This window comes from Doryrhamphus excisus, linkage group LG6 (assembly GCF_037039965.1).
Source record: "Doryrhamphus excisus strain RoL-2023G ecotype Guam linkage group LG6, RoL_Dexc_Guam_v1.1, whole genome shotgun sequence".
Classification (NCBI taxonomy): Eukaryota; Metazoa; Chordata; class Actinopteri; order Syngnathiformes; family Syngnathidae; genus Doryrhamphus; species Doryrhamphus excisus.
The window spans coordinates 223,665-248,910 of NC_136362.1; the positions used below are offsets into that span (position 1 = coordinate 223,665).

Below are 25,246 nucleotides of genomic sequence, written 5' to 3' on the forward strand. Positions count from 1 at the left end.
CCTGTCGGTTTCTGTCAGCTGAAGGCCCAATAGAACCCCTTCAGCTTGACGGCATCCCTCACCAATGGCATCCACCTTAGGGGCCACAGCCGCCTCGACAATGGAGGCACAGAACATCCCTGCCTCCTTCTGGATCTTGCAGGTCACTGGGAAGATATTCGGCTCAAAGGACCATTTGGTCCCGAACATGAAACTTTTGATCTGAGTGTCCGGGATTCAAGTCCCTGTTCAGGTGACAAGGTCTGAGGTCCACTTGCAAACGCCTCATTTTGCCCTCAGAATACAAGGACAACAGGACAACACCTTGGTACTTTATGGAAAATACATGAGGAGCCAGGCTTTTAAATGGAACTAGAAAGCCTTGTGTCCCCGCACTGTCAGAAGTGGGATTTGAACCCACGCCTCATTAGAGACTGCACCCTGAATGCAGCGCCTTCGACCGCTCGGCCATCCTGACCCTTCACGTCTGGCTCCTTCTGTTCCATGAGAAACTAGGTCAGCTGTGGAATTGATCAAACATCACGATGGCCACATCAATAAAAACTAATATCTAGAGCAGCAAAAGGCCCGATTAGCTCAGTCGGTGGAGCATGAGACTCTTAATCTCATGGTCGTGGGTTTGAGCCCCATGTTTGGCGATTCAGCAGTTTTATTGATACATCTGAAAGATATCTTTCCTGTTGAAAAGTGTTCAACATGCAGAAAACATTTCATTCCAAATACATAAAAACAAGTCTTTTGACCAAAGGCCTGGGGGCTCACTTCGTGTTCAAGTCCCTTCAGAGATCAAGCACATGTCCTTGTTCCTATTTGTCACCTTGATTTTTTTTGTAAAAGAAGGACTTCAAAGGGGCGGCACGGAGGTCTAATGGTTAGCGCGCAGACCTCACAGCTAGGAGACCAGAGTTCAATTCCCACCCTCGGCCATCTCTGTGTGGAGTTTGCATGTTCTCCCCGTGCATGTGTGGGTTTTCTCCGGGTACTCCGGTTTCCTCCCACATTCCAAAAACATGCTAGGTGACTCCAAATTGTCCATAGGTATGAATGTGAGTGTGAATGGTTGTTTGTCTATATGTGCCCTGTGATTGCCTGGCGACCAGTCCAGGGCAGTACCCCGCCTCTTGCCCGAAGACTGCTGGGATAGGCTCCAGCACCCCCGCGACCCTTGTGAGGAAAAGCGGTAGAAAATGAATGAATGAATGAAGGACTTCAAAGGCCTTGTTTCCACCCAGTTTCCACCTTTTGCGTGTTGTATCCAGTCGTATTGACTATTGCAATGCCCTGCTTTCTGGTCTTCCTAAAAGAAGTCTACAACTTTTACAACTTTAAAATCACTGCATTGGCTCCCTGTATGTTTCAGGATCCATTTGAAGGTTCTCTTAATGGTTTTTAAATGTCTTAGGGGTTGTGGGCCTTCTTATTTTTCTGAATTTCTTTTATGTTATGAACCCTCGCGGTCCATCAGGTCCTCCAACTCCGACCTGTTATGTGTTCCCAGCCCATCAGTCATCCGGGAAATATAAATTGTGTGTCCAAACTGGGGATGGATGCTCGTGTACACACCTTCAGACATCAAGAACATATCCTTGTTCCTATTTGTCATCTTGATTTTTTTTGTAAAAGGATGTCTTGAAAGGCCATGTTTCCACCCAGTTTCGAACTGGGGACCTTTTGCGTGTGAGGCAAACGTTATAACCACTACACTATGGAAACCTGAAGGAAGGGCCTTTTAAGGGGACTGGTGAAGTCACAAAGCAGTTGCCAAACAATGAAACACGACAATGTGTCCAAAGTGGGGGCAGATTGACAATTGTCCAAATGGACAAAGATTTCTCCTTTGTAGGGAAAATTGTTCCAGAAATAATGGGCTTTTCTTCAACAAAACAAGACATCATAATTGCGGCTTGAAAGAAACACCTTAGCCACCCTCTGGGTCACTTTGATATCTCGGTGGACTCAACTTGTGCCCTTGGAGTCAATGGTTTGTAAATAGGCTTGTAACCTCCACTAATCTTGTCTGGATGGCTGGATGGCCTTTTGAAGAATGAAGTTAAGGTCCTTTCAGCCAGCCAATAAGCCTTTTCAAACTATTTGCCAAGTCACAACATAAACAGGGATTGTTCTGAAAACCGGGCTTGAACCAGGGACCTTTAGAACTTCCGTCTAACGTTCTCCTAAGTGAGTATTTCAGCTTCTAAGGTGGTGTTCAGCTTTTTCAGTCGTGGGTAAAAGTGGGGGCAGGGTGAAGCTGTGTCTGTGCCACGTATGTTGCTGTGTAGCTGGTCCAGTGTGTTCTCATCTTGGGTTGGAATGTCCCCGTGCCGGTAACGGGTGGGGAATATAGTCCGTTGATGAGGATACGAGCTACAGAAAATGGGAAGGATTTCACTGATTGAAGTCTCCAGCTACCATAAAAACGGTCATGGGCCACAAGCCTGTTCTGAATTCCGCTTTGGCCAATCGATACTACATCGACTCAGTAGCAGTCCTTGTTAGTATAGTGGCCAGTATCTCCGGCTGTCACATGGAAGATTACGCGGTTGACCAGGTAGACCGGGATTCAATTGGCGGACTTGGAATTGTTTTTATGTGCAGTGACAGCAGTTCACAGACAGCGCTTAAAGATGACCCGAACCGTTCGACCGAGGACCAAGACAAATCCTATCTCCAGTCAAAACCTAACCAAATGTCAGTTCCCTGACCGGGAATCGAACAACAGCCGCGGTGGTGAAAGCACCAAGTCCCAGCCACGAGACAACCAGGAGCTGCATCATGGCTGCACTCTGAAAGGCAGAGACTGTGTCACTTTGACGTACTCCAGCAAAGGAAAATAGTTCTGAGACTGGACCCTCTCTGCCAACACTGCATCAGCAGCAGAATTAGCTCAAATGGTAGAATGCTTGCTTAGCATGTGAGAAGCAGCGGGATCAATGCCTGTGTTTTCCAAAAGCTCTTTTGTTTTTTTGACATTAAATGTTCCCAAGTAGCGAATACTAATCCGGGGCCCAATCCCGATATCTAGGCCAAATACAGCCATAGGTATCACCCTAAACTGGATTCAGAGTCCAGAGTGCTAACCATTACACCATGGAACCCTTTGTTTTGGATGTGACTGGCACCTTCTGGGGTAACAATGGAGGCTTTGCAAACCAGGACAACAACTTTACTCTTTACGGCGTCTCATTGCGGTTGTGGCTGAGAATGCCACTATTGACTGAATTTGGATTAGATAATCAAGTCTTGTGGTGGAGAGTCTCAGGTGTAGAGTCTCAGGTGGAGAGGTGTGACGTTTCTGATCAAATTCATAGGTCATCAGTTGGTCCTGAAAACGGTCTTGGCACTTCTTTTCACGATGAAAGGTATGAAAACAGCTCTGTTGCATTGGCCGGGAATCGGACCCGGGTCTACCACGTGGATCGATCCTGGACTCATTTCCGATCCTAACATCTCTTTTACAAAAGGCAAAGAACTCCTAGAAGACTACGGGCATTGATCCCACAACAAGACAAGACAAGGTGATACCTATGGCTGTATTTGGCCTAGATATCGGGATTGGGGCCCGGGTTAGTGTTTGGTACTTGGGAACATTTAATCACAAAAAACAAAAGAGATTTTGGAGAACGCGGGCATTGATCCCGCTTCCTCTCACATGCGAAGCGAGTGCTCTACCATTTGAGCTAAATCCCCTGCTGTTGCAGCGTTGGCAGAGAAGGTCCAGTCTTATGACTATTTTGGTTCCTTTGCTGGACTACATCAAAGCGACACAGTCTCTGCCTTTCTGAGTGCAGACCTAAAGCAGTCCCTGGTGGTCTAGTGGATAAGATTCGCCGCTTTCACCGCTGTGGCCTGGGTTCGATTCCCGGTCAGGAAATTGACATTTGGCTGGGGGTAGGTGGTCGAACTGTCATGTAACTATGTTTGGTGTGTTTGAGGGGTATAGCTCAGTGGTAGAGCATTTGACTGCAGATCAAGAGGTCTCCGGTTCAAATCCGGATGCCCCCTGATGCACTCCTTTGTTTTAAGAATAGTCTAAGAGTACATTTCCTCGCGGGTGACACAGCCCCCCCCCCATGTCTAACAGAAAGTCCAGCCGCACCACAAAACAAAGCAAAACAAAGTCATTTCAGCTGCTTTTACCCACGATCATATCCTTTCCGTGCTGACTCAAAGCTCAGGACCATCGGACCAGAGCTCTGCCTTTGGGTTCAGCTCCCACATCACTGTGGCGGACCAGTGGAGCATCCAACGTAGATCAACTGGTAAACTGTCATGTTAGATGCCAAGAACAAGATGCCAAGGTACCTTGAACTCCTCCAGTGGGGGTCGGATCTCTTCCCCAACGCATAGACAATTTCATTGAAATGTCAAGACAACCTCTTTTGTCCTGCTAATGTGGTCTGTTTTGTTAGCCCAAATGTCCAAAATCACAAGGGTTTTGCCTTTGTAGGGAGCATTGTAGTACATGTCACATGTGTACTACACATGACATTAGAAAGGATGGGAATTTCTTCAACACGACAAGACTTCTGATTCAAAAACATTTTGTTGAAAAAAGCCCATTATTTCTGGAACATCTTATGTGAACTACAATTCTCCCTACATAGGAGAGATCTTGGTCCGTTTGGACAATTGTCAATCTGCCCCCACTTTGGACACATCATCATGTTTCATTGTTTGGCCACTGCTTTCTGAGTTTTGCCAGTACTCTTATAACCCCCCCTCCTCCACTCCGGGTTTCCATAGATTAGTGGTTATCCTGTTTGCCTCACACGCATAAGGCCCACTGTTTAAAACTGCGTGGAAACATGGGCTTTCTATTCCCTCTTTTACAAAATAACTGGTGGTCTAGTGGCTAGAATTCGGTGCTCTCACTGCTGCGGCCCCATTTCGATTCCCGGTCAGGGAGTTGACATTTGGATAGGTTTTTACTGGAGAGAGGATTTGTCTTTGGCCTCGTTGGAATGGTTGGGGTCATCTTGAAGCGCTGTTTGGGAACAATAACTCACGGACTCGGTTTCTTCACTATTACATGACAAGAGACTGGTCTAGAGAACGCGGCCAGGATTAGGTTTGGGGTATTTGTCTGACGCTGATGGATAGATCCTGGACTCATTTCCGATCCCACATTTCTTTGACAAAATACAAAGGATTCCTTTGGGAATGCTGGTATTGATTCTGCTGCATCTCGCATGGTAAGCAAGCACTAATTCCCCTGGTTTGGGGTATTTGTCGGATGCTAAGGGGTAGATCCAATCCCAACATCTCTTCTACAAAAGGTGAATAACTCCTTGGAGACTGTGGGCATTGATCCCAAACAAGACAATACAAGGTGCTAGACAGGAGAATGCAGTGAGGACTGGGTTTAGGGTGATACCTATGGCTGTATTTGGCCTAGATATTGGGATTGGAGCCCAGATTAGTGTTTGGTACTTGGGAACATTTAATCACAAAAAACAAAAGAGGTTTTGGAGAAAGCAAGCATTGATCCCACTACCTCTCACATGTAAAGCGAGCACTCTACCATTTGAGCTAATTCCCCTGCTACTGCAGCATTGGCAGAGAAATCTTCTGGCATACTCTACTTGTCTTTGCAGATGAAGAGGCCCTGGTCCCGAAATGTCCACCTCCAAGATGGACTGAGGTCTTAAACTACCCACATGGACAAGCCAAATATCTTCTGGACAAAAAGAGTTCATGGTCAGACACGACAAAGGTTGAGCCGGTCACCCGAACATGAAACTTTTGATGTGAGTGTCCGGGATTCAAGTCCCTGTTCAGGTGACCAGGTCTGAGGTCCACTTGCAAACGCCTCCTTTTTGCCCTCAATATACGAGGGCAACAGGACAATCCCTTGGTACTCTATGGAAACTACATGAGGAGCCTGGCTTTTAACTGGAACTGGAAAGACTTGTGGCCCCGCACACAAACCAAGTATCTTCTGATCAGCTGATCCTTGACATCAGCTGTCACAGACATTGGTGTAGTTTAGGGACCTCATCCTGATCCACGGTTACCACTGATTTGTAGAATAAGTGAATAAGTCATCATACGCTTACTGTTAAAGGAAGACACTGTCCAAACACTCCATTGCTGCAGGGCAAGTAGGTTCCACCAAGACTTGAACTTGGATCACTGGATTCAGAGTCCAGAGTGCCAACCATTACACCATGGAACCCATTGCTTTGGATGTGACTGGGACCTTTTGGCATAACAATGGAGGCTTTGCAAACCAGGACACCAACTTTACTCTTTGATAAGCACAAAGTATTTTGGGGTACAATCCAGGGGTCTTGTGCTCTCACGGAAATGGCTGTCCTTTTCCAAAAGGAGTTGAGATGAAATGTATTCAAATAGACAAACTGCATTGATCACTCAATCAGAATTTCTCCGTTTGCCAATTTCAGACTGCGTCACAAAGACTCAAGTCCAACTCCATCGACAGGGAAGCGGATGTCCTTCAGACAAGACGGCATTGCCATTCTTTCCTGGCAGACATAACATGAGCAAAGGGCATGTCCTTCGAGCCGGACTTGATCCTGCAACCTAAGGATGCCAGCTTGAACCACTACAGTCCTCCGCTCTTCCAACTGAGCTATCGAAGGTCTTGTCGCTTTGAGGCTAGTGAGTACGGCCGAGAGTTCAACGGCGTCTCATTGCGGTTGTGGCTGAGAATACCACTATTGACAGAATTTGGATTAGATAATCAAGTCTTGTGGTGGAGAGTCTCAGGTGGAGAGTCTCAGGTGGAGAGGTGTGACGTTTCTGATTGAATTCAGAGGTCATCAGTTGGTCCTGAAAACGGTCTTGGCACTTCTTTTCACGATTTCCAATCCCACATCTCTTTTACAAAATACAAAGGATTCCTTGGAGAATGTGAGTATCGATTCTGCCACTTCTCGCATGCTAAGCAAGCACTTTACCATTTGAGGTAATTCCCCTAGTTTGGGGTAATTAGTCGGATGTTAAGGGATAGATCCAATCCCAACATCTCTTCTACAAAAGGCAAAGAACTCCTTGAAGATTGCGGGCATTGATCCCACAACAAGACAAGACGCTAGGTGCTAGAGGGCAGAATGCAGTTAAGACTGGGTTTAGGTTAGGACTGAGTTTAGGGTGATACCTATGGCTGTATTTGGCGTAGGTATCGGGATTGGGGCCTGGATGAGTGTTTGCTACTTGGGAACATTTAATGACACAAAAACAAAAGAGTTTTTGGAGAATGCGGGCGTTGATCCCGCTACCTCTCACATGCTAAGCGAGCGCTCTACCATTTGAGCTAATTCCCCTGCTGATGCAGCATTGGCAGAGAAGGTCCAGTCTCACAACTATTTTGGTTCCTTTGCTGGAGTACGTCAAAACGACACAGTCTCTGCCTTTTTGAGTGCAACAATGATGCAGTCTCTGGAGGTCTAGTGGCTGGGACTTGGTGCTCTCATCGCCGAGGACCGGATACGATTCCCAGTCACGGAATTTACATTAAAATGTCAGGTTTTGACTGGAGATAGGATTTTTTTTATCTCGGTGGAATGGTTGGGGTCGCGATCTGTGAACTGCTGTCATCCTGAAGCGACTGACGACAGAAATCCAAATAAAACATCAATAAATGATAGAAAGCATCGTCTGCTATGGCTGCACTGTTTACATGTCCTTTGACGAGGTTGTAGATTTATTGTCTTTGTTCCTTTTGAAAATCCAAATTCTAACGGAACCGACTTGCCCTGCAGCAATCAAGTTGTGAACAGTTCCCTCACAAATGAGGTCGTCTGTAGAAATTCTTAACCATCTATCAGGGATGGCAACTGAATGAAGAATCAATACAATGAATGAAGAATGAAGAATACAAATTTCCCCACTGAGGGACGAATAAAGGCATATCTTAATCTTAATCTTAATGCCAGAAACCAGCCTAGGATGTCAGACAATGCTTTGATGCAGACTGGTCATGATGCCTCTGAAGTTCACCAAAGCAGACCTGACTTAAGGTGACTCCACTTCCAAAGTTCTCAGCGATGACTGAACGTCTTGCTCCTTCTGTTCCCTGAGAAACTCGGTCAGCTGTAAAATTGATCAAACATCAGGAAGGCAACATCAATAAAAAGCAAAACAAAAAATGATATCTAGAGCAGAAAAAGGCCCGATTAGCTCAGCCGGTAGCGAATGAGACTTTTAATCTCAGGGTCGTTTGTTTGAGCCCCACATTGGGCGATTCAGCCCTTTTATTGATACATCTTGAACGTGATTATTCATTATATTGTTTTAGTTTATTATACTCATCTGCACAATCTGAAAGATGACCCTAACCATTCGACCAAGACAAATCCTATCTCCAGTCAAAACCTAACCGAATGTCACTTCCCTGACCGGGAGTCGAACAACGGCCGCAGTGGTGAGAGCGCCAAGTCCCAGTCACGAGACAACCAGGGACTGCATCATGGATGCACTCTGAAAGGCAGAGACTGTGTCGCTTTGACGTACTCCAGCAAAGGAACCAAAATAGTTATGAGACTGGACCTTCTCTGCCAACGCTGCATCAGCAGGGGAATTAGCTCAAATGGTAGAGCGCTCGCTTAGCATGTGAGAGGTAGCGGGATCAATGCCTGCATTCTCCATAAACTCCTTTGATTTTTTGATGAAATATTCCCAAGTAGCGAATACTAATCCGGGCCCCAATTCCGATATCTAGGCCAAATACAGCCATAGGTATCACCCTAAACCCAGTCCTAACCTAAACCCAGTCCTAACTGCATTCTCCCCTCTAGCACCTTGTCTTGTCTTGTTGTGGGATCAATGCCCACAGTCTCCAAGGAGTTCTTTGCCTTTTGGCGAAGAGATGTTGGGATTGGATCTACCCCTTAACATCCGACAAATACCCCAAACCAGGGGAATTACCTCAAATGGTAAAGTGCTTGCTTAGCATGCAAAAAGTAGCAGAGTCGATACCCGCATTCTCCAAGGAATCCTTTGTATTTTGTAAAAGAGTTGTGGGATCGGAAATGAGTCCAGGATCTATCCCTCAGCGTCAGACAAATACCCCAAACCTAATCCTGGCCGCATTCTCTAGATTAGTCTCTTATCATGGAATAGTGAAAAAGCCCAGTACGTGATTTATTGCTCCCAAGTAGCGCATCAAGGTGACCCCAACCATTCCACCGAGGCCTTGCAGAGATGAAGAGGCCCCGAAATGTCCACCCCCAAGATGGACTGAGGTCTTAAACTACCCACATGGACAATCCAAATATCTTCTGGACAAAAAGTGTTCGTGGTCAGACAAGACAAAGGTTGAGCCGGTCACCTGAACATGAAACGTTTGATCTGAGTGTCCGGGATTCAAGTCCCTGTTCAGGTGACCAGGTCTGAGGTCCACTTGCAAACGCCTCCTTTTTGCCCTCAAAATACGAGGGCAACAGGACAATCCCTTGGTACTCTATGGAAACTACATGAGGAGCCTGGCTTTTAACTGGAACTGGAAAGGCTTGTGGCCCCGCACACAAACCAAGTATCTTCTGATCAGCTGATCCTTAACATCAGCTGTCACAGACATTGGCGTCGTTTGGGGACCTCATCCTGATCCACGGTTACCACTGATTTGTAGAGTAAGTCAATAAGTCATCATACTCTTACAGGAAGACTCAGTCCAAACACTCAATTGCTGCAGGGCAAGTAGGTTCCACCAAGACTTGAACTTGGACCACTGGATTCAGAGTCCAGAGTGCTAACCATTACACCATGGAACCCTTTGCTTTGGATGTGACTGGCACCTTCTGGCGTAACAATGGAGGCTTTGCAAACCAGGACAACAACTTTACTCTTTGATGAGCGCTAAGTATTTTCGAGTACAATCCAGGGGTCTTGTGGGGTCAGCCAAGCGTTTGACGGCGTCTTCACTATGTACTGCTTTCCTTTCCTGAGATGCCGGATGGTGGTCCAGAATCTCTTCGAAGCCGTCCGGAAGTCCTTCTCCATGGCTTCTCCAAACTCCTCCCATGTCAGAGTTATTGCCTCAGCAAATGCCAAAGCCGCGGACCGCTTGGCCTGTCGGTTCCTGTCAGCTGAAGTCCCATGAGCCAAAAAGGCCCAATAGAACCCCTTCAGCTTGACGGCATCCCTCACCAATGGCATCCACTTTAGGGCCACAGCCGCCTCGACAATGGAGGCACAGAACATCCCTGCCTCCTTCTGGATCTTGCAGGTCACTGGGGAGATATTCGGCTCAAAGGACCATTTGGTCCCGAACATGAAACTTTTGATCTGAGTGTCCGGGATTCAAGTCCCTGTTCAGGTGACAAGGTCTGAGGTCCACTTGCAAACGCCTCATTTTGCCCTCAAAATACAAGGACAACAGGACAACACCTTGGTACTTTATGGAAAATACATGAGGAGCCGGGCTTTTACCTGGAACTAGAAAGACTTGTGGCCCCGCACTGTCAGAAGTGGGATTTGAACCCACGCCTCATTAGAGACTGCAACCCTCCAGGTCTCACTCCTTCTGTTCCATGAGAAACTAGGTCAGCTGTGGAATTGATCAAACACCTTTCAAGCCGCAATTGTCTTGTTTTGTTGAAGAAAAGCCCATTATCTCGGGAACAATTTTCCCTACAAAGGAGAAATCTTTGTCAATTTGGACAATTGTCAATCTGGCCCCACTTTGGACACATCGTCGTGTTTCATTGTTTGGCAACTGCTTTGTGACTTTGCCAGTCCCCTTAAAAGACCCTTCCCTCTGGTTTCCATAGTGTAGTGGTTATCACGTTTGCCTCACACGCAAAAGGTCCCCAGTTCAAAACTGGGTGGAAACATGGCCTTTCAAGTCCTGCTTTTACAAAAAAATCAAGGTGACAAACCGGAACAAGGATATGTGTTTGATGTCTGAAGGTGTGTACACAAGCATCCATCCCCAATTTGGACACACAATCCATATTTCCCGGATGACTGATGGGCTGGGAATACATAACAGGCCGGTGTTGGAGGACCTGAGGAACCGCGATGGTTCATAACGTAAAAGAAATTCAGAAAGATAAGGCCCACAAGCCCTAAGAATTTAAAAACCTTGGAGAGATAAGAAAGAGAGATATATACCATTAGTAAAAATAAGAAGGCCCACAACCCCTAAGACATTTAAAAACCATTAAGCGGTGTAATATGCGCCTGCCTTCTGTTCCTCGTCAGCACACGTGCAGCAAAAGTTGTTCTGTAAAAGTTGCAGACTTGTGATGTTTCTTTTAGGAAGACCAGAAAGCAGGGCATTGCAATAGTCAATACGACTGGAAATAAAAGCATGCATCAGCATCTCTCTATTTGCCCGAGAGAGGAACGGGCGGACTCTGGCTATATTCTTTAAATGAAAAATAAAATCCTGTTTTTGTAACATTTTTAATATGTGAAATAAAATTGAGCTCAGTCCCCTTAAAAGCCCCATCCTTCAGGTTGCCATAGTGTAGTGGTTATCACGTTTGCCTTACATGCAAAAGGTCCCCAGTTCGAAACTGGGTGGAAACATGGCCTTTCAAGTCCTCCTTTTACAAAAAAATCAAGGTGACAAATAGGAACAAGGACATGTACTTGATCTTTGAAGGGACTTGAACTCTTGACCCTCAGATTAAAAGTCTGATGCCCTACAAACTGAGCCTCCAGGCCTTTGGTCAGATGACTTGTTTTTGTGTATTTGTAATGCAATGTTTTCTGCATGTTGAGCAATTTTCAACAGGAAAGATATCTTCCAGATGTATCAATAAAAGCGATGAATCACCAACACCAGAAGAGGACTGCTGGAATTGAACAAACGTGCCCCTCTTTGCTAGGCTATCTTTTACCCTCCTATGCTGTGTGCTGAATTTAAATTAGTTAAATTAGTTGTATCACTGGTTGAAATGCCACAGCTGGCATTTTCCTGGTCAGGTCCATTATCCACGACTGGAATGATTTGGCAGCAAAGGACTGTCAGATTGTACAACACAGCTGAGCACTAGGAAACGAAAATTGAGAGAGGTCTTGTTCTTGTGAGAAGGGTTTGCTCTACCCGAATCTTAACCCTACTCAAGGTTCAACTCAAGGTTCACTGTGACATACAAAACAAAAACTCCCTGTCTGGGAATTGTACCCCAGGGGGTGATACTGTCCACTATACAATATATCTGGGGACGTCGACCAATGAAATCCATCCATTTTCTGTACCTTTTCTGTATCCTCATTAACGGACTGTATTCCCCACCCGTTACCAGCATGGGGACATTCCAACCCAAGATGAGAACACACTGGACCAGGTACACAGCAACATACATGGCACAGACACAGCTTCACACTGCCCCCACTTTTAGCCACGACTGAAAAAGCAGAACCCCACCTTAGAAGCTGAAACACTCACTTGGGAGAGTGTTAGACTGACGTTCTGAAGGTCCCTGATTCAAGCCTGGGTTTCAGCACAATCCCTGTTTATGTTGCGACTTGGCAAACAGTTTGAAAAGGTTTGTTGGCTGGCTTCATTCTTCAAAAGGCCGGAGATGAGGTTACAAGACAAACCAGTGACCTCAAGGGCACACGTTGAGTCCACCTGGCCATGTTCTCTAGACGAGTCTCTTGTAATGTAATAGTGAAGTAACCCAGTCCGTGATTTATTGTTCCCAAGTACCAAACACTAATCTGATCCCAAGTCCCGATTTCTATGCCAAAAAAAAAGCCTTAGGTCTAACCCTAAACCCAGTCCTAATTGCCTTCTCCAGTTGAGCACCTTATCTTGTTGTGTAGTACTTACCAGAAACTCAAGTCTATCATTTATGGACGTGTTTTATTCGTTTTTCTGTCGTCAGTCGTTTCAGGATGACAGCAGTTCGCAGATAGCGCTTAAAGAGGACCCTAACCGTTCGACCGAGGACCAAGACAAATCCTATTTGTAAAATCACAAATACTTCAACTTGCTGATATAGTTCATCTTCAAACAGCTAAAATAATGCATAAGGCTAAAAATAAGCAATTATCTAAAATTGTCATCCAATACTTCTCTACAAGAGAGGAGAAATATTATCTCAGGGAAGAAGTACATTTGAAACACTTCTATGCTAGTACTTACATATATGCACCCAGACAAGGTTAGAGGAGGTTACAAGCCAAACCATTGACTGCAAGGGCACAAGTTGAGTCCACTGAGTCATCAAGGTGAGCCCGAGGGTGGCTAAGGTGTTTCTTTCACAGCTCGTTTTTAAACCTTTCAAGCCGCGATTGTCTTGTTTTGTTGAAGAAAAGCCCATTATTTCGGGAACATTTTTCCGTACAAAGGAGAAATCTTTGTCAATTTGGACAATTGTCAATCTGCCCCCACATGGTCATGTTTCATTGTTTGGCAACTGCTTTGTGACTTCGCCAGTCCCCTTAAGAGCCCTTTTCTTCGGGTTTCCATAGTGTAGTGCCCAGTTCGAAACTGGGTGGAAACATGGCCTTTCAAGTCCTTTTTTTACAAAAAAAATCAAGGTGATAAATGGGAACAAGGATATGTGTAAACCTGGGGGGTAAGGATGCTGAAGGCGCTGCATTCAGGTTGCAGTCTCTAATGAGGCGTGGGTTAAAATCCCACTTCTGACAGTGCGGGGCCGCAAGTCTTTCCAGTTCCAGTTAAAAGCCCGGCTCCTCATGTAGTTTCTATAGGTATTGTCCTGTTGTCCTTGTATTTCGAGGGCAAAAGGAGGCATTTGCAAGAGGACCTCAGACCTGGTCACCTGAACAGGGACTTGAATCCGGGACACTCAGATCAAAAGTTTCATGTTCGGGACCAAATGGTCCTTCGAGCCGAATATCTTCCCAGTGACCTGCAAGATCCAGAGGCAGGAAGGGATGTTCTGTGCCTCCACTGTCGAGGCGGCTGTGGCCCTAAGGTGGTCAGGGCCTATCGTGGCGGTACTCCTAGAACCCGTTGGTGAGGGATGCCGTCAAGCTGAAGGAGTTCTATTGGGCCTTTTTGGCTCATGGGACTTCAGCTGACAGGAACCGACAGGCCAAGTGGTCCGCGGCTTTGGCATTCGCTGAGCCAAAAACTCTGACATGGGAGGAGTTTGCAGAAGCCATGGAGAAGGACTTCCGGACGGCTTCGAAGAGATTCTGGACCACCATCCGGCGTCTCAGGAAAGGGAAGCAGTACACAGTGAAGACGCTGTCAAGCGCTTGGCTGTACTCATTTGCCCCAAAACAACAAGACCTTCGATAGCTCAGTTGGAAGAGCGGAGGACTGTAGTGGTTCAAGCTGGCATCCTTAGGTCGCTGGTTCAAGTCCGGCTCGAAGGACAAGCTGTTTCTTATGTTAGGAAAGAATGGCAATGCCGTCTTGTCTGAAGGATTTCCGCTTCCCTGTCAATGGAGTTGGACTTGAGTCTTTGTCACGCAGTCTGAAATTGGCAAACGGAGTAATTCTGATTGAGTGATCATTTGAGTGTCTATTTGAATACGTTTCATCTCAACTCCTGTTGGAAAAGGACAGCCATTTCCGTGAGAGCTCAAGACCCCTGGATTGTACCCGAAAATACTTAGCGCTCATCAAAGAGTAAAGTTGTTGTCCTGGTTTGCAAAGCCTCCATTGTTACGCCAGAAGGTGCCAGTCACATCCAAAACAAAGGGTTCCATGGTGTAATGGTTAGCACTCTGGACTCTGAATCCAGTGGTCCAAGTTCAAGTCTTGGTGGAACCTACTTGCCCTGCAGCAATTTAGTGTTTGGACTGTTTCTTCCTTTAAGAGTATATTGACTTACTCTACAAATCAGTGGTAACCGTGGATCAGGACCGGGGCCTCTTCATCTCTGCAAGGACAAGTACAGTATGCCAGAAGATTTTGTCTTCATTGAGTTGTCCTTATTTATCAAGGGCCTGGATAGCTAAGTTGGTAGAGCATCAGACTTTTAATCTGAGGGTCCAGGGTTCAAGTCCCTGTTCAGGCGGTGAGGAGTAGTATTAAATGTGAAACCAATCTCTTTTATCCTCCTCCTGTGGTCAAGTCCAAAATGCCGGAAGACTTCTGCTTCCTCATCCTCAACACCGAGAAGGCCAAAGAGAAGCGACACACTCTCTGCCTTTCTGAGTGCAGACCAAAAGCAGTCCCTGGTGGTCGAGTGGCTAGGATTTGCTGCTCTCACCGCTGTGGTCCGGGTTCGATTTCCGTTCAGGGAATTGACATTTGGATAGGTTTTGACTGGAGATAAGATTTGTCTTTGGCCTCGGTGGAATGGTTGGGGTCACCTTGATGCGCTACTTGAGAACAATAAATCACGTACTGGGTTTCTTCACTATTCCATGATAAGAGACTAATCTAGAGAACGCGGCCAGGATTAGGTTTGGGGTATTTGTCTCACGCTGAGGGATAGATCCTGGACTCATTTCCGATCCCAACATCTCTTTTACAAAAGGCAAAGAACTCCTTGAAGATTGCGGGCATTGATCCCACAACAAGACAAGACGCTAGGTGCTAGAGGGCAGAATGCAGTTAGGACTGGGTTTAGGTTAGGACTGGGTTTAGGGTGATACCTATGGTTGTATTTGGCCTAGATATCGGGATTGGGGCCCGGATTAGTATTCGCTACTTAGGAACATTTCATCAAAAAAACAAAGGAGTTTATGGAGAATGCGGGCATTGATCGAATGACAAATGACAAATGAGAAATGACAAATGAACATAACGGGAGGGTTAAGATGACTACACTTCCAAAATTCTCAGCTATGACTGAACCTCTCGCTTCTTTGTTCCCTGAGAAACTCGGTTGGCTGTGGAATTGATCAAACATCAAGAAGTCCACTTCAATTAAAAAAAAAAAATAAAAAGTGATATCTTGGCCGAAAAGATCCTGGTTAGCTCAGTCGGGAGAGCATGAGACTCTTAATCTCAGGGTCGTGGGTACGAGCCCCACTTTGGGCGGTTCAGCTCTTTTGGTGATACATCTTGAAAATTTCTTTCCTGTGGAAAATTCTGCAACATGCGGAAAACATTTCATTCGAAGTACACAAAAACAAATCCCATTCTTGTCTGACCACAAATGCTAGAGCGCTCACTTCGCATGTGAGATGAAGTGGAATCGATGCCGGCATTCTCCAAATGGTATATTATGCCTTTTTTTTTGCCAAAAAAGCATTCTCAATCTCCCACATCGTACCGGATACTTGGATTAATTGCATTCTAATGATGTTTCCTAAAAACACAGGTGGTGTGAAAACTGGTGCATTAGTATAGTCCGATGAGGACGGGATTCGAACCCATGCGTGCAGAACACAATGGATCAGCAGTCCATCACCTTAACCTCTCGGTCACCTCATCTCCTTCGTGGGGATGGTCTTGTGGACTTAAAATGACACATCTTAATTAGTGTTTTGGTGTTGCAGAAATTGTGGCAGCCTTCTTGTGCAGCGGGGGGATTTAACTCAAAGGCTAGAGTTCTTGCTCTACATGCAAGAAATAGCGGGTTTGATACCTGTATTGTCGAAATTATATGTTCTGGCTCTTTTTCCCCAACAAAAGCGTTCTTGATCTCCGACATCGTAGCTTATACTTTGATTCATTGCATGCTAATAATGTTTACTAAAAATACAGGTGTGGTCAAAACTAGTGTATTTTTACATCACCACACTTCAAGTGGACAGACAATCTTGGTAGCATGGCTACCGTGACAAAAGCCCATTTTCCTCTCCAGTAAATGTGCATCAGCTGAACACTTTGCAGACCTAATGCTGTGAACATTTGCGCGAACTCAAGGTCGGGTCCTACATCCTGTTTGTGTCTGATTGTAACATGATATGCATCAGGATTCTGTATGTCACCTCCCAACTGCACTTGTCTGGTCTTAAAATGTAATTGGCTGTGTTGTCATGATCGACGTTGATGAAATCAAGAGAACAAAGTCACCCTTTTACAAACTATTTGCCAACTCACGATTTAAACAGCAATTGTGCTGAAAACTGGGATTGAACCAGAGACCTTTAGAGATTCAATCCAACGCGCTCCCAACTGAGCAATTTCAGCTGCAAAAGGGTTTTTCTGCTTTTTCAGTCTGGGCTAAAAGTGGGGGTAGGGTGAAGCTGTGTCTGTGCCACGTACTATGTTGCTGTGTACCTGGTCCAGTGTGTTCTCATCTTGGGTTGGAATGTCCCCATGCTGGTAAAGGGTGGGGAATACAGTCCGTTGTAGAGGATAAGCGGTACAGTGGAGTTCACGGGTTGAAGTCGCCAGGTACCATAAAAATGGTAATGGGCCACGAGGGTGTTCTGAATTCCCCTTTGGCCAAATTGGCTAAATGGCCGTACAAAAAGCACCATACTTGGAGCCTGTGGTCAATGTCAACAGTTGGGCTAATTCAGTTCCGTTGAGACGGTGATTATGTACCAAGTCAGTTATGTCAGTCAGGATTTGGTCAAGGTTGTTGTGTGGTTTTGACATGGATAAGGCTATGTATCTAAATTTAGGAGGAGTCCATGGTCTGTAAACATACTGAGGTACTCCCCCTGCTGTTGCGGAACTTGCGGGACCTTGCAAATTTCCCCACTGAGGGACGAATAAAGCCATATCTTATCTTCTACCATAGGGTAGGCTTTTGGCAAGAAGCCGGATTCTTAATCCTACTTCTTGCCATTCTTCATGCTTTCCCAAGTTCCAACATTTCCTTGGGAGCGAGTTTGATAACCTCGGGGTGGGGACATGATGTGCCAACGGGGTTGGGAGGATTCCAACTATGGTCTTTTGGTTTGAGTGTGTCATTTAATTGAGTCGAATCAAATGTTCTCCAAGAAAGGGTGGACAGGGGTGTCTGTTCAGAGGCAGTTGCAGAGTGATCATAAATTGGAAATGTCGGGTACAAAGGTGTGGCCTGAGTCGGAGTTTGTAGAACTACTGATGACTGAAAGTCTCGTTCCTTCTGTTCCCTGAGAAACAAGGTTGTCTGTGGAATTGATCAAACATCAAGGTGGCCACATCGATAAAAAAGAAAAACAAAAAATTATATCTACAGCAGAAAAAGGCCCGTTTTGCTCAGTCGGTAGCGCATGAGACTCTTACTCTGAGGGTCCTGGGTTCGAGCCCCACATTGGGCGGTTCAACTCTTTTGTTGATACATCTGAAATATGTCTTTCCTGTGGAAAATTGTTCAAAATGCAGAAAACATTGTATTCCAAATACAAAAAACAACCCCCTTCTTGTATGACCACAATTCCTAACTTGGTCGGCTGTGAAATTAACTAGGGACCTTTTGCGTGTTCGGCAAACGTGACAACCACGACACTATGGGAACCTGAAGGAAGGTGCTTTTAAAGGGACAGGCGAAGTCACAAAGCAGTTGCCAAACAATGAATCACGACGATGTGTCCAAAGTGGGGGCAGATTGACAATTGTGCAAATTTCTCAATTTCTTATCAATAAAGTAAATTTGATTAGAGATCAGATGATAGATGTTGATGGTAGACTGTCAGATTCTATTATAAAGAACAAGACCATGTAGGATAAACTGCCTAGTTTTCAATTTAAGAGGGTAAGTGTAGATGAGGTAGTAAAACTGTTGCATTCCATTAAAAGCGATGAGCCATGTGGGATTTATAATTTGGTTGGGAGGTTACTGAGGGCGGCAGCAAAGTTGATTCAGGAGCCGATTATTGAGAATGGTGTTTACCCACAGTCCTGGAAGATCGCAAAGGTGCTAGGTGGAAAAGGTTTACTTAAACAAGTTAATCCTTGTGTGCACGGTCATCTCCTTGGACTTCTCGGTGTTGAGGATGAAGGAGCAGAAATCTTCTGGCATACTGTACTTGACCACAGAAGGAGGATAAAGGAAGTAGGTTTAACATCTCAGGGAAGGGGCCTACCTTCACCGCCTGAACAGGGACTTGAACCCTGGACCCTCAGATTAAAAGTCTGATGCTCTACCAACTGCGCTATCCAGGCCTTTGTTGACTGAGGACAACTCACAAGGTAAAATCTTCTGGCATACTGTACTTGACCTTGCAGAGATGAGAGCTTCTTCTCTGGCTCTCAACAAAGGCGGTCACATCTTTCCCCTCTCCTCCCTATCCCTTATCTTCCCTGCTTTGTTGTCCCCTGTCCATCCTGTCGATGGAGTTTGACTTGATTCTTTGTCACGCAGTCTGAAATTGGCAAACTGAGAAATTCTGATTGAGTGACCAATGCAGTCTGTCCATTTTAATACATTTCGTCTCAACTCATGTTGAAAAAGGACAGAGCCATTTCCGTGAGAGCACAAGACCCCTGGATTGTACCCAAAAATACTTTGCGTTCATCAAAGAGTAAAGCTGGTGTCCTGGTTTGCAATGCCTCGATTGTTACGCCAGAAGGTGCGAGTCACATCCAAAACAAAGGGCATGCTGGAAGCATAGCATGCATTAGTATGGCTTCAACTGAACAGAAGTTGGGCGGGTGTGAGTCTCTGTGGTGCAATCGGTCAGCGTGCTCGGCTGTTAACCGGGAGGCTGGTGGTTCGAGCCCACCCAGGGACGTTCTCTGGATGCATCAGTGTCACTGTTCATTCGTGTTTGCGCTCCCCTCTTGCACAGCACTTGTGTGGTTCCCAATTGGCAAACTGTGTGTCAATGACTTTTCAAAAGCACATTCCAACTTCCATGGTCTAACACATTTGATCAGAAGTTAGGTTGATCAAGTCACAGATTGTTTCTGCACAGGTCTGGTGAAACACAGAAGCTCTGCTTGAAAATATTAGCTTTTGCAAAAGCGCCAGCCAGGATTATAGATTAAGAGATGACGGAATGATTTTATGTTAAAAGGAATCAAGTCAAACCCCATCAACTGGTAAGCACGGGCTCTTAAGAGAAGACACTGTACACTGTTGTGATTTTTTGACAGACATGTCTAGTAAACAGGAGATCCTGGGTTCAAATCCCAGCAGTGCCTTCTCTGTGTTTCAGCAGCTCCTATGCTGTTATTTAAAAGAAATGTTGTTCTTGTTCTGTTGAATAAATACCCATCATTTCTGATGTCATATGTAGTGTACATGTCACATGTACTGCAATGCTCCCTACAAAGACAATACCCTTGTGTATTTGGACATTTGCAGGTTTAAGAAAACAAACCACATCAGCCAAATATCTTCTGGACAAAAGAGTGGTCAGACAAGACAAAGTTTGAGCCAGTCACCTGAACATTAGACTTTTGATCTGAGTGTCCGGGATTCAAGTCCCTGTTCAGGTGACCAGTGATAGGGTCTCAGGTCCACTTGCAAATGCCTCCCTTTTGCCCACAAAATACAAGGGCAACAGGACAATCTCTTGGTACTTTATGGAAACGATGTGAGGTGCCTGGCTTTTAACTCGAAGTGGAAAGACTTGTGTAGCCCCTCACACAAACCATGTGTCTTCCTCCCATGCACATGTTGCCAGCTGATCCTTGACATCAGTCACAGTGGCTGAGAGGTGAAGGCGTTGGACTCGAAATCCAATGGGGTTTCCCCGCTTAGGTTCAAATCCAGTCTGTGACGCTTTGGTTGGGCATTTGTTGCCGCCATGCTGTTTACCTTGTGGTGGAGTACTGTTGGTTATGAGGGCCGGGGTGTTGTCCTTTCGCGGTCCGCATTCTCTACACTGGTGGTCTGGATTTTGGGTAGAGGATAATGGGGTCCACTGTCCCCATTGATCTGCTTCTTGCAGTCTCGGTGGCCGAGAGGTTTGTTGCCACTCTGCTTTGACATGCTGTTTTCTGTACCTCTCCCCGGTCTTTCAGCGGCCTTGTCGAGGGTGTTTCACAGGTGGGTGGTGCGATGTTGGATATGGGGGGCAGTGGGTTGTCGCCGTTTTGTTGTTCCTGGAGCAGATAAAGAAGAGTGGCCAGTACGGGGGGTTGAACCCGTAACCTTGGCATTATTAGCACCACACGCTGACCAACTGAGCTAACCGGGATAGTGGTAGAGAGTTGCTGGAATGACAAGGCGCTACGAAACGTGTATCGGGCGGAGCCTCTCCGACCCACACGTCGGCTCCAAATCCCACCTCCTGGGGCTCTTCCGGCACCACTCCTCTCTCCCTGCTCCAGCAGCAGAGCGCCGTCTGACGACATCGGGAGTGTCGTCCCCATGCAACTGGGAGCCAGTCGCCTTTTGCCAGCGGAGAGGAGTCACCGTCTACGCCTGTGGCTGTGCCTGTACTGTGGGAGTCCTACACAATTTCCCGCTGTCCAGTTCGCCCAGCACGCCAACGCTCTTCCTCCGCCAGGGATATTCCCCAGCTGCTGGCACTGGCACCGTCATCCGCTTTGGTGGGCCGACTTCAGGTGGAAGGTACGATATCCTGGGCGGGGGAAGCTTCTCCTACCACAGCATTAATTGACTCTGGGGCGGACGAGAACTTCATTGATAGCGGACTGGTCAGTTCTCTTAACATTCCTACTGTTGAGCTTGTCCCCCACAAGAATGTCTGCTCGCTAGATGAACATCACCTGGCATGCATTACGCATCAGACGTGCACCATATCCTTGGTGCTGTCGGGAAACCACCACAAGGTCACTAATTTTTTTCTTATGCTCTCTCGCTCAGCTCTGTTAGTACTCGGCCTCCCCTGGCATCCCTTGTGTGTGTTGTGATGTTTTGTCATTCAGCGCCACTTTGCAGAGGCACATCCACTCGACAATTTAATTTGTTCTCCGACAGTGTTTCCCAATGTGACATTGGTTGTGCAGTGGTAGAATTCTCGCTTGCCAAGTGGGAGGCCCGGGTCCGATTCCCGGCCAATGCATTATATCTCAGCTTATACCTTTCTTTAGAGCTCATGTTGAAAAAGTACAAACGCTCTTTTCCTGCGAAAGTGCAGTATTCAGAATGACACCTGAAACGTAACAGACCGGACCACCCGAGAGTTAAGGTGGACAGCACTTAGTGAAACCTGACTGCAGTCATGCTGTTGTAGTCTCTGTCGCGCAATTGCTCAGCACGTTTGGCTGTTAACTGAGAGGTTGGTGGTTCGATCCCACCCAGGGACTCTTAATTCACACATGTGTTGGACTTTGGACTCCCTCCCTTGTATGAACATTTTTCCCCATTGGCGAACTGTTTTCGTGTTGGTGCCAGATACACTGCTGGCACTGTGGCTAAGCTGGTCAAAGTGCCTGTCTAGTAAACAGGAGATCCTGGGTTCAAATCCCAGCAGTGCCTGGGTGCTTGGTCAGTGAAACTTTGGCAGCTGATTTCTGAACCATGTACTTCTATTTGTCACTTGCCCTTCAAGAACGAATTGATGTTGCATCCACAGCTGACGTGATTGTTGTGGATCCCATTACGCCAGAAGGTGCTTGAATCCAAAGAGTATGACATTGTGATGTGTTGCCATTCAGCGCCACTTTGCAGAGGCTCATCCACTTGACAGTTGAATTTTTTTCTCTTACAGTGTGTCCCCACGTGGCATTGGTGGTTCGGTGGTAGAATTCTCACTTGCCAAGCGGGGGCCGCGCGCGTGTTGTTGATATTTGCTGCCAGCCAATCAGGATGCGACACAGACATCAGACAAGCAAAGAGACTTGCCTGCCACGCGGGCATGATTACCATTACCATTACCATCTACCAGGGATGGCAACTGAATTAGGAATCAATGCCAGAAACCTGCTACAGGATTTCAGATAATGTTTTGATGCAGACTGATTAATGATGTTAATCATGATGCCTCTGATTAATTAAATTAATTAATCAATTAAAATTAATTAAACCATTACCTGTGAGAGGTAAGTTACACCATTGCACTAAACATTGATAGAATAGTTAGTAATCGAGTTAGTAGTGAATAACTAACAATGCTTGTGGGGATTTTTTTTTTATTTTGGACATCTTTCAGATAAATAAGCATGCAAACTGACCCGGGAACATCATGGCTGTTCCTGACAAATGAACATAACGGGAGGGTTAAGATGACTACACTTTCAAAGTTCTCAGCTATGACTGAACCTCTCGCTCCTTTTTTCCCTGAGAAACTAGGTTGGCTGTGGAATTGATCAAACATCAAGAAGTCCACATCAATTTAAAAAAAAATTAAAAAGTGATATCTTGGCCGAAAAGGGCCCGGTTAGCTCAGTCGGGAGAGCATGAGACTCTTAATCTCAGGGTCGTGGGTTCGAGCCCCACATTGGGCGGTTCAACTCTTTTGGTGACACAGACCTGGTAGACCCAAATGAGTAGTGAGGGTGTGCTGGGAATGTCTGGCAGAGTCTCCCATTCGTCGAGTCTTCAACTCTCACCTCTGGCAGCTCACCTGCATCCCGGAGGAGGACCGGGATATTGAGTCCGAATGGGCCATATTCCGTGCCTCCATTGCTGAGGTGGCTGACCAGAGCTGCGGCCGCAAGGCCGTCGGTGCCAGTCGTGGCGGCAGGCCCCGAACCTGATAGTGGACACCAGAAGTCAGGGCCGCCGTCAAGCTGAAGAAGGAGTCCTATCCAGCATTGATGGCTTGTGGGACTCCGGAAGCAGCTGACAGGTACTGTCAGGCCAAGCGGTTCGCGGCTTCGGCGGTTGTCCAGGCAAAAACTCGGGTGTGGGAGGAATTCAGTGAGGCCATGGAGCACGACTTTCGGTCGGCCTCGAAGGGGTTCTGGCAAACCATCCGGCGCCTCCGAAAAGGGAAGCAGTGCCCAGTCCACACTGTTTACAGTGGAGACGGGGCCTGCTGACCTCGACTGGGGATTTGTTTTGGTGAAGTAGGTGCAGACACATCTATTAAAAAATGAAAATACAAAATATACAGAATGCAGTGTAAATATACGTATGTACGCAGTCTGTTTTTTGTTTGTTATTCCGGAAGTGATTGTTTTTCCTAAGAGTCCAAACTTGGCGTTAGTTTAACGCATATAGAGTGTCAAAGTGGCAGGGTGAGGCAGAGGTGGGGTGTGAACAGTGTCGGGGGGGGTTCCGGGCCTTGTTGATGAGGCTGACAGCAGACAGGAAGAAACTGTTCTTGTGGTGTGAGGTTTTGGTCCTGATGGACCGCAGCCTCCTCTCAAAGAGACTGTGTCCAGGGTAAAAAAAAAAAAAAAAATCTAGCAAGACAGCCTCAAGGTCCAAAAGCGTTAAGGCAGTCCCATAGTGTCCCCACATCATGCCATGTGTCTATTTGCCTTGAGACATGAGTAAATTAGCTTAAATGCTAACATGCTAATGGTCATCATGTTAGCACCAAGCAAGAGAGTCCTTTTTCAGTCGGGTCTAAAAGTGGGGGCAATGTGAAGCTGTGTCTGTGCCACCTACTATGTTGCTGTGTCCCTGGTCCAGTGTGTTCCCATCTTGGGTTGGAATGTCCCCATGCTGGTAACGGGTGGGGAATACAGTCCGTTGATGAGGATAAGCGGGTTGGATTTCAGTGGTTAAAGTCTCCAGCTACCATGAAAACGGTCATGGGCCACAAGCCTGTTCTGAATTCCCCTTTGGCCAATCGACACCACATCAATTCAGCAGCAGTCCTCGTTAGTATAGTGGACAGTATCTCCGCCTGTCACGTGGAAGACCGGGGTTCGATTCCCCGACGGGGAGCTTCTCTTTTGTATGTCACAATGTCACGTTGAACCTTGAGTCGGGTTGCGGTTGCAACAACCAGTCCGGTTAAACAAACCCTTCTCATTAGAACAAAACCTCTCTTAATCTTCTTCTCACGGTGTTCAGGTGTCTTGTACAATCTGACAGTCTTTTGCTGCCAAATCCTTCCAGGCGTGGATAATGGAGCTGACCAGGAAAATGCCAGCTGTGGGATTTCAACCAGAGCCTCCTGAGCGGTAGGGACCTTAATCTGGCGCCTTCGATCACTCATCCATCCAACCTAAAACGGTGCCCTGATCAGGAAAAAAAAAACTTTGACCTTGTGAGGTTCACTGACAACAGAGGACACTCAAAAGGAGCCGCACAAAGCAGGGTACTTGTACAGATGTCGGCAGCAGAGTGGCGCAGCGGTAGCGTGCTGGGCCCATAACCCAGGCACGATGGATGGAAACCATCCTCTGCTATGGCTGTGCTCTTTACGTGTCCTTTGAAGAGCTTGCAGATGTATTGTCTTTGTTACTTAGCTGACCTGGTCCAGTAAAGAGTTCACACTTCCTTGACTGCTGTTCTCGATGCATTTATTGCTCTTGAGTGCATTCACACGCCATTGCGGGACATTGAAGCATCGTGAAACACCGCAACTGTCCTCACTAGTCCATTGTCACTCTTATGGACTTGAAGAATCCCAGCCAGTTTCCGTTTGTTTCGGGGAACCTCCTCCTCTTTGACGATCACCACATCTCCAACTTGCATGTTTCTTC

At 46.4% G+C, this 25,246-nt stretch overlaps 16 non-coding genes across 16 annotated transcripts; 11 read left to right on the top strand and 5 right to left on the bottom strand.

The window, feature by feature from the left end:
- Nucleotides 1–375: 375 nt before the first annotated feature.
- trnal-cag (transfer RNA leucine (anticodon CAG)) lies at nucleotides 376–457 on the bottom strand. Its single transcript has one exon. It is a non-coding gene; the product is annotated as a tRNA-Leu (tRNA).
- Nucleotides 458–1,640: 1,183 nt separating this feature from the next.
- trnav-cac (transfer RNA valine (anticodon CAC)) lies at nucleotides 1,641–1,713 on the bottom strand. Its single transcript has one exon. It is a non-coding gene; the product is annotated as a tRNA-Val (tRNA).
- Nucleotides 1,714–3,930: 2,217 nt separating this feature from the next.
- On the top strand, nucleotides 3,931–4,002 carry trnac-gca (transfer RNA cysteine (anticodon GCA)). The gene has a single exon. It is a non-coding gene; the product is annotated as a tRNA-Cys (tRNA).
- Nucleotides 4,003–6,515: 2,513 nt separating this feature from the next.
- On the bottom strand, nucleotides 6,516–6,602 carry trnay-gua (transfer RNA tyrosine (anticodon GUA)). Its single transcript is given in 2 exon segments — nucleotides 6,516–6,551; nucleotides 6,566–6,602. It is a non-coding gene; the product is annotated as a tRNA-Tyr (tRNA).
- Nucleotides 6,603–9,662: 3,060 nt separating this feature from the next.
- On the bottom strand, nucleotides 9,663–9,734 carry trnaq-cug (transfer RNA glutamine (anticodon CUG)). The gene has a single exon. It is a non-coding gene; the product is annotated as a tRNA-Gln (tRNA).
- A 989-nt stretch (nucleotides 9,735–10,723) lies between these two features.
- On the top strand, nucleotides 10,724–10,796 carry trnav-cac (transfer RNA valine (anticodon CAC)). The gene has a single exon. It is a non-coding gene; the product is annotated as a tRNA-Val (tRNA).
- A 627-nt stretch (nucleotides 10,797–11,423) lies between these two features.
- trnav-uac (transfer RNA valine (anticodon UAC)) lies at nucleotides 11,424–11,496 on the top strand. Its single transcript has one exon. It is a non-coding gene; the product is annotated as a tRNA-Val (tRNA).
- Nucleotides 11,497–14,181: 2,685 nt separating this feature from the next.
- Nucleotides 14,182–14,268, top strand: trnay-gua (transfer RNA tyrosine (anticodon GUA)). The gene is given in 2 exon segments: nucleotides 14,182–14,218; nucleotides 14,233–14,268. It is a non-coding gene; the product is annotated as a tRNA-Tyr (tRNA).
- Nucleotides 14,269–14,596: 328 nt separating this feature from the next.
- trnaq-cug (transfer RNA glutamine (anticodon CUG)) lies at nucleotides 14,597–14,668 on the top strand. The gene has a single exon. It is a non-coding gene; the product is annotated as a tRNA-Gln (tRNA).
- A 174-nt stretch (nucleotides 14,669–14,842) lies between these two features.
- trnak-uuu (transfer RNA lysine (anticodon UUU)) lies at nucleotides 14,843–14,915 on the top strand. The gene has a single exon. It is a non-coding gene; the product is annotated as a tRNA-Lys (tRNA).
- A 1,285-nt stretch (nucleotides 14,916–16,200) lies between these two features.
- trnas-gcu (transfer RNA serine (anticodon GCU)) lies at nucleotides 16,201–16,282 on the bottom strand. The gene has a single exon. It is a non-coding gene; the product is annotated as a tRNA-Ser (tRNA).
- A 3,105-nt stretch (nucleotides 16,283–19,387) lies between these two features.
- trnan-guu (transfer RNA asparagine (anticodon GUU)) lies at nucleotides 19,388–19,461 on the top strand. Its single transcript has one exon. It is a non-coding gene; the product is annotated as a tRNA-Asn (tRNA).
- A 913-nt stretch (nucleotides 19,462–20,374) lies between these two features.
- trnas-cga (transfer RNA serine (anticodon CGA)) lies at nucleotides 20,375–20,456 on the top strand. The gene has a single exon. It is a non-coding gene; the product is annotated as a tRNA-Ser (tRNA).
- A 1,591-nt stretch (nucleotides 20,457–22,047) lies between these two features.
- On the top strand, nucleotides 22,048–22,121 carry trnat-agu (transfer RNA threonine (anticodon AGU)). The gene has a single exon. It is a non-coding gene; the product is annotated as a tRNA-Thr (tRNA).
- Nucleotides 22,122–23,016: 895 nt separating this feature from the next.
- On the top strand, nucleotides 23,017–23,089 carry trnak-cuu (transfer RNA lysine (anticodon CUU)). Its single transcript has one exon. It is a non-coding gene; the product is annotated as a tRNA-Lys (tRNA).
- A 1,321-nt stretch (nucleotides 23,090–24,410) lies between these two features.
- Nucleotides 24,411–24,482, top strand: trnad-guc (transfer RNA aspartic acid (anticodon GUC)). Its single transcript has one exon. It is a non-coding gene; the product is annotated as a tRNA-Asp (tRNA).
- The last annotated feature ends 764 nt before the right edge of the window (nucleotides 24,483–25,246 follow it).